This window comes from Delphinus delphis, chromosome 1 (genome assembly GCF_949987515.2).
Source record: "Delphinus delphis chromosome 1, mDelDel1.2, whole genome shotgun sequence".
NCBI classification, from domain to species: domain Eukaryota; kingdom Metazoa; phylum Chordata; class Mammalia; order Artiodactyla; family Delphinidae; genus Delphinus; species Delphinus delphis.
This window is the reverse complement of record NC_082683.1, coordinates 129,541,247-129,549,234: the sequence shown is the minus strand read 5'-3', so window position 1 is coordinate 129,549,234 and position 7,988 is coordinate 129,541,247. Positions and strand designations below refer to the sequence as shown.

The following is a 7,988-nucleotide window of genomic DNA, read 5'->3' as shown; positions in this document are numbered from 1 at the left end:
AAATAATCAAAGGAAGAACATTATAGTACAGGTATATCAGAAAATACATTTAAAAGATTCATAAGGCCTTATTAGCATTAATTTTTTTTTAGGGTTCATGCTAAGAGCAAAACTGTATTTGGTTACTTGTCATCCTTAATTGACTGATCAAGAAACTAAAGACTGGGCTTCCCTGGTGGCGCAGCGGTTGATAGTCCGCCTGCCGATGCAGGGGACACAGGTTCGTGCCCCAGTTCGGGAAGATCCCACATGCCGCGGAGCGGCTGGGCCCGTGAGCCATGGCCGCTGAGCCTGTGCGTCCGGAGCCTGTGCTCCGCAACGGGAGTAGGCCACAACAGTGAGAGGCCCGCATACCGCAAGAAACAAAAACAAAAACAAAAATACATCTTTAAGTAGGAAAAAAAAAAAAAAAGAAACTAAAGACTATAATGACATACCTAAAATGGGTTTTTAAAAAACATTTGAGTACTTACTATGTGCCATGTGCTGTTCTAAATCCTTTACATGGAATGATGCATTTAATTTTCATAGTATATCAGTGGTGGAGGCCAAGGCAGAGTCTAAATTTCTAGAACTAGATAATAAAATATAAAATAAAACCAAATTGTTTAAATTGTGTTAAAGCTACAAAATAGTGATTTCTAAGCACAAATGACTATGAGACATTTAAGCTGTTTGTCTTTAGTAATTCATTCTTAGTTAGCTTAGCTTAAGGTACTTCTCAGGCACTATTTTGCTGTATTAATACAAATTTCACTGGATGAAAACAAATTATACAATTTTAAGACTTTAGAAGCTAAATATAATTTAAATTTTAACATAATTATTTAATATTCATATTAACTCTCAACATCCTAAAAACTGTCACTATTATTTAACAATAACATAGCAAAAATTTTAAACAGCAAAATCAGGAAAAAAGAGCTTAATTCACCACCTAAAATTTTTACAGAGTTAATTTGGGAATAAAACCCAGAATATCTTTTTTTTTTCACTGAATAACCATATTATCTTTCTTCTAAATAGACTCAGTCTCAAGGGATAAATTATTCACTGTAACTTATATGTCTACCTTATCTGGGGAGTTCAAAGCATAGAAATGACTTTTTGTAGATTAGTTTTTATTGCAAACACTTAAGTGTTTTCTTCAGAGCTGCTCTTCTCCTTTTTTTGCCAAATTTTTGCTTAATTATACCATTAAAATGAATTTTGGGAAGCCCCTCCATTTTAACCTTATTTTTAACTGAAATATTTATGAAATAAAAACAAATTTAACTTAAAAATCATATTTTTTTAAGGGAACATTGAAGGGGGTCTACCTGTTGAGGTGTAACTATTAATAGTTCAAAGAAACTATATTATCTAGGTTGATTCTATTGAAAGTTTCCTCACCTAAACAGGGAAGTTGGCATGTTTGCCTAGCAACAGCCGCTAAAACCTTCTGTTGTGGAAGGTTCCCTAGGTGTGAGAAGGGAGGAGGAGGAAAAACTGGAGGAACAGATTAATCTGTTTTTTTCCCAGCAGGGGACTGAGGCCTGGCTGAGGGATAGCCTTTAGATTAGCACACACTAACCTAATCCCTCCATGGTAGCTAGAAATTTGCTCTTTGTAGGACTGGGGTTACTATTTAGCGGGTTGAAGAGATGGTTACAGATTTAGCCCACTTCAAAGAGAGTAAATTCCAATCAGCAGAAAAACATCAATAGGTCTTCTAAAAGAAGCTGAAATCTGAGTAGCAGGAGGGTGTTAGCAACTAAAAAGAACTCTTCCCTGCTTAGAGTTTAGGAAGGTGTGTGATATATTATTTACAAATAATATAGGAACACTAGCTGTTACAGTAATTGAATTTATCACCTTAAAAGCAGAAGCTTCTCTAAATATAGTACTTCTCTTGGTATTGGGGATGTATGCAATGAAGAAAGGACAGGAAAGCGAAATCTCTGCTCACTTGGCCAGACCTGAAGAAAAAACAAAAAAAAAAGCAGGGGGAGGGTGATAATGAACAAGAGTATTAGCTGGGTGCTTACTTGAGGACCATCTCTCTCCTCTATTCTAAACGATTTATTTTGAAATTAGGACTGTATGGTATGAAAAGAATTCCATTTCTCTCCTTTCTTAAAAGCAAGGGTTTGGCTAAACCGAATTGTCTTGAAAGGGGACTCCCATTTTACCCAAAATGAAAATGGCTTCTTTTCCATAATGGAGAAGAAACTTCAAATAATCATAAGGTTAGCTTTAGATCCAATAGCTCTTCTAAGGGCTGAATCTTTTTCTGTCCTGCCCCAGACAGCTCTTAATTGGTCTCATAGGCCTGGAGAGACGTTTTGGGGCAGTGAGCGTCCAGGCCTTTGGGCTGTTTACCCCTGCTGGGAGGCTGAACTCTTTGGGGTAGTCTGTGAGGGAAATGACTAGGGCAAAGCTGGTGTGATCAAGAACCAGGATAAAACAGGATAAGAACAAATTCTTCTGGGGTGGAGGAGGAGAGATGTGAAAAAGAAACAAGAGCAGAGGGACGAGGCTAAGAGAAAGCCAAGGGGGAGAGGTAAGCGCGGGATTGGATGGAAACGTCAGAAATTTTCCAATTCACCATCTGGCCACTTGCCCGCTGGGCGCCGAGGCGCTGGTGGACCAGTTCTTCTGCTCAGGGGGTGGTGCGCTCCGGGTCCAGGCGGTAAGCGACACCACCCTCCCTCCCGGGCGTTGGTTGCCGGTGACTCAGAGGTTTGCTCCCGCGCCCGCCCCGCCCGTCTTCTTGCCCCGCCCCTGGAAGGAGGGGCCTCACTCTGGTGTCCGCCCCAGTCTCTGGGGCGGGCCGGAGCCCGAGGAAGAGGAAGGGGACGAGGACAACGAGCGACGGGGCGGAGGAGGAGGAGGAGGAGGAGGAAGAGGAGGCAGACCAACAAGATGGCCCCTGCTGCAGGAGCAGCCTCAGCAGCAGGTGGGAGGCCGGAGGCGGCGCTGGCGGTGGCAGCGGCGGCCGTTGTCCGGCGGCCTGGGACAGAGTCAGAGTCGACGGTGGCATTGGCGGCGGCGGTGGCTGCCGCGGCGGTGGCGACGGCCGCGGGGACTCGGAGCTGAGAGGAGCTGCTGCTCGGACCAGCGCGGTGAGCGAGCGGCAGGCGGCGGCGGCGGCAGCGGCGTGGGGAGCCGGGCGGCTGCGGCCCGGCCTCCGTCGGAAACAATAGGCAGCCGCGGCGGGGCAGGGGCTGTCCTCGGCCGCCCTCGGCTCCTCGGCCGTAGCGTCCGCCCGCCCGGCCTCAGGCCCCGCCGGCGGCCGAGGGGCTTGTCAGTGCCCGGCGTCCTTTAGGCCTCGGGCCTCCGCGTGCCGCCTGGAGGGCCTGCCGGGGTGGGTAGGCCGTGGGGAGGTGCAGACGCCGCCCTGGTCGAGGGGAGGGCGAGGGAGGCTTCGGCCAGAGGGAGGGGGCCACAGGGCTGCCCAGCCCCGCTGTTCGTCCGAGGACCTTGGCGGGAGCAGAGTGCGCTCGGGAAATGCTTTTTGGACCCCCAGTCTGTGGGGGTGGGGGAAGTGAGGGCGTCTGTAAACAGGCGCCGCCTGCACCTCAAGGCTGCTCCCTCCTCCTCCCCCTTAAGCACTCTGGTTCTTCGGCCAAGTGGGTTTTACGATGTCTGTTTCCCTGGAGCTACTGCAGATCGAGCCCGATAGTCTTTTTTTCTTCCTGGCGGCGCTAGGGAGGTTGTGTTTGCAGGTGTTTTTCAAAAAAATTTAAGTGCAGCAACACCAACAATTCTGCCAGGTAAAATGTGATTATCAAGGGATGGAGAGAGATAGAGGGCTGAAGGATGTTCCTCTTTAAACATTTCTAGGCATCAGTTCTCTCTAAACATCAGTTTTGCCCACGTCCCGGTGAGAGTGGAACTAGGGCTCTTTTGGAACAGTAGATAATGTAACTCTTGACATCCCAGAATAGTCCCTGAAACTGGAAACAAAGCCGCTTGCTGGCAACGCGAAGACAAATTGTAATGTTTGAATAGAACTTTTTTCTTCAAAGGAACCGTTGTGAATTATTAATGTGCCGCATAAGAAACAATGTTAACTAGCATAAAATGGACCTAATGAAGCATTTTTTCAGGAGACAGAAGAGCTTCGTCTCCAGGCTAGAACTTCTTGTCCTTTTTTATAATTTTCAAAACTAGGAACAACTGTTTTGTATTGAATGTTTAGGCTGAAAAAGAGACAGCTCCTCATTATAGTTGCCCTGCATAGTGATTTCTGAAACTTCAACAGTTAACTACTATTTCTCCTAAACTTAATTTCTCAAGACATCTACCATGTACCTTTCCAAGTGAAGGGGAAAATTATCCAAGTTATTTCTATGTCAGTTTCTATACGTATGGAGAATTTATATTAAGATTGTTTGGATGTCTCCAAAAGACTGCTTTCCACTGTTTAATATTAAATTGCGTGGTCCATTTAGTTTGTGTTCTTAAAAGGACCTGTGCTGGGCAGATAAAATGCCAGTTAATATCTTTCACCCATTTTTAAGGTGAATTTCTAATTAGAATTGTCCGTATCTGTTGTAATTCAGAGCGTTTTAAGGTTATATGAAGTTTAATGGGAGGCACTGGGCCTTGGTTCTTCCACAAAAGTTGACAGTAAGTAGACTAGAAATTGGATAAACGTGGAGGTTGGACTGTTTTATTGTTGCTTAGGATTGAAGTATAATGGATGAATATGAATGACTTTCATTTTAAGCCTAGTATAAATAATGTGGATGTTTTGACTTTTTAGGTAGTGGGGAAAGAACAACTTTCACATGGCTTCTGCTGATGTGAATTTTCTGGGAATAAATTTCAAAAGGGACTTTTTTTTAAGTATTCAAAGTCATGATTTAATCAATCAATTTTTTTGGCTGAATTTTGTTAGTTGGTACAGAATGCAAGTAAACTCTATCTCATAATGATAACTTAAATTTATCTGTGACTCTAAACCTATTAGAATAATTGTAGTAATGTATGAATTTGTAAGTGGTCAGTGTGCTTTGTTGTGAAAACAAATCTTATGTTGTGTCAAGGACTAATTTACCTCATCATTTTCCTAAAAACAAAGATTTTTAAGTGTTAAGGTTTTGTGTTTGAAATTAGATGCTGACCCAGCAGTCATTGAGTCTGGGTCCCAATTTATGCTTGATATTGAATTCTGTTTTTATTTGTGTCAGACTGTTTTAAGATGTGATCCCTCAATTGTTATGTCTTCAATATCAGTGTTTATTCCGATTATGTCAGTTCAGATTTTCTCAAGTAATATTTAAGAATTTCCTTCCAAGAAGTTTTGGGACCATAGCTTAAAAATTAGATTTGTATTTTCTCGGTAATATTAAAAGTTAATATATGTTCGTTTCATTTGGAGAAATTTGAAAGGGTTTTTTTTGTACATAAAAAATTTTAAATAACAATTTTTCAAAGTACATTTGTTAAATGAGTAAATGAGTAAAAATATTCTCATTTATTCCTCCTAATTAGTCTGTAATATAGGAAGAATCTGAGGCTTAGGAGAAGCTAAGTAGCTATAACTAGCAAAAAGGCCGCTTAATTAATAGGCAAAAAAGCTTACTCAAACCGAAGTCTTGTGACACAAATTAGATGCTTTACTATTGCTACTGCTGCCATATGTCCCAAGGTTAAACTTTGAAGCATCTCCTGTATTTACGGATTCCTTTTTTTTTAAAAACCATGAACTGTGTTTTGTAATACTGTGTTTGCCTTCAGCTCTAATATCTTTTCTATTATCATTATTTGTACACTGCCAAATTATTCACTTATAAGTTTGAGAACGTATTTACCCTTGTGAATTAACAAAAGAAGCACTTATATTTGCTTTTAGCAGATCTGAATGCCGTAAATATAGAAACTCATACCGTTTACATAGGGCAGATTTGTGGTATTGCTGTAATTGTTTCATGGCTTTAATTTGTTATATAAGCAGTTAGCTAAGTTGTACCTTTGAAATAAATACTTAGGAAAGTTTTGTTTTTTTATTTTATTTTTTTAATTATTTATTTATTTTTGGCTGCGTTTGGTCTTCATTGCTGCACGCAGGACTTCTCTAGTTGCGGTGAGCGGGGGCTACTCTTCGTTGCGGTGCGTGGACTTCTCATTGCAGTGGCTTCTCTTGTTGTGGAGCGTGGGCTCCAGTAGTTGTGGCATGCGGGCTCAGTAGTTGTGGCTCACGAGCTCTAGAGCACAGGCTCAGTAGTTGTGGCTCATGGGCTTAGTTGCTCCATGGCATGTGGGATCTTCCTGGACCAGGGCTTGAACCCGCGTCCCCTACATTGGCAAGCAGAGTTTAACCACTTTGCCACCAGGGAAGGCCCTTAGGGAAGTTTTAAAATGACTTTAGTAGCATTCGGTAGTGTTAAGTCAGGTCAGCTAACATTTGGAATTCTTCATTTATAATTTTTTAAAGCCTTAGACCATTCAGAATTATGCAGTATTTTCTATCTCCAGATTTTAGAGCTTGAAATGGAGTTTGGTGGGGTCTAATCAGTCCACTCTTACATATATCTTGCCAATGGTTGGCACCCAGTAAAGTGAAGAATAAACTGATAAGTGATCCTTGTTTGGTGGACACTTCGGAGCAGGATGTTCCTTGGCAGGGTATACTGACCTGGTTTAGTTTTGGCTATGTCCATGCTCAGGAGTTGAGGTATTCTTTGGGATTGGATTCAAGTGGATTTAAATTCTCAAATTGACCTGCATCAGAACAGTCACAGATTTCAAAATCAGCCTGTTGGTTAGGATCTTCTTTAAGATCACCTTCTTTTTTGTTTAATCCTGGAGTCTAGACTGGATTTGGACTAGCCTTGGAGGTTATAGCATAATATTAATTTTTCAGCCATTTATATAAAGGAATTTTTCTTACTCCAAAGTTTTTTAATGTTGATTCTATATGTTTTCTCTTTTTTTTAATATTTATTTATTTATTTATTTTTATTTGGTTGCGCCAGGTCTTAGTTGTGGCGTGCGAACTCTTAGTTGCTGCATGCATGTGGGATCTAGTTCCCTGAGCAGGGATCGAACTCCAGCCCCCTGCATTGGGAGCATGGAGTCTTAACCACTGCACCACCAGGGAAGTCCCGATTCTATACATTTTCAAGTGTGAAGTTTACTTAATCTGAAGTGATGTTGTGCTACATCTCCAAGACAGTTAGCTTTAGCATATTTATTTATATCCATTATTGGTCAGATTTGTGTCTGTTTACTTCTTATATTCTTATTTATTCTTTATGTAATGTTAGACATTTCTTATCAGTTCACAATATTTTCCTGATTGAGGTTTGAGAAAAGAATTCTAGTAAAAAATTTGAGTTCATCTTACATGCACAGTTGAACTGACTCAAATTATGTTCTGCCCTAGAGGAATAAATGTCTTAAGGTTCATTTATATTTATTTGAGATTGTTTATAAATGTATGTTTGATGTTTGTCAAGCATTTTAGCACTGATATCAGTACACACCCATTACTGTGCATATAAGGTAATAATTTAGTTTGTAATGCATTTTTTTCTAAATATCTCCAAGATCTAAATAGCATTTGAATGTGGTAGCAGTGTTTTTGAAGAACAGTTCTACAGTGGTCTATATATCTTAACATAAATTTTTTTTTAAATGGAGGTTTAAATTGCATAACATAAAATTAACCGTTTTAAAGTGAACAGTTCATTGGCAGTACATTCACAATGTTGTGCAACCACTACCTTTATCAAGTTCCAAAACATTTTATCACCCCAAAAGGAAACTCTTTTGCCCATTGAGCAGTTACTCCCCATCCCCCTCTCCCCCAGTCCCTGGCAACCACCATTCTACTTTCTGTCTTTATGAATATTACCTAAAATGATTTTGAGCCAAGATTGAGCAAGAGTGCTATGTATAATTGAAATTGCAGGAAAAAACTTTGGGATATGATTGTTAGGAATCAAAAACCACCTCATTCTTTACATTATTCTCTAATTACAGTAGGCATGCTGCCA

The 7,988-nt window shown here is 40.9% G+C and overlaps 1 protein-coding gene across 1 annotated transcript in view; it reads left to right on the top strand.

The window, feature by feature from the left end:
• The first annotated feature begins 2,861 nt into the window (after positions 1-2,861).
• Positions 2,862-7,988, top strand: part of RC3H1 (ring finger and CCCH-type domains 1) — a 97,048-nt gene continuing 91,921 nt past the window's right edge. The window contains exon 1 of the mRNA XM_060034227.1: positions 2,862-3,104. The gene's annotated coding sequence lies outside the window, so the exon portion shown is untranslated. The remainder of the gene's footprint in view (positions 3,105-7,988) is intronic.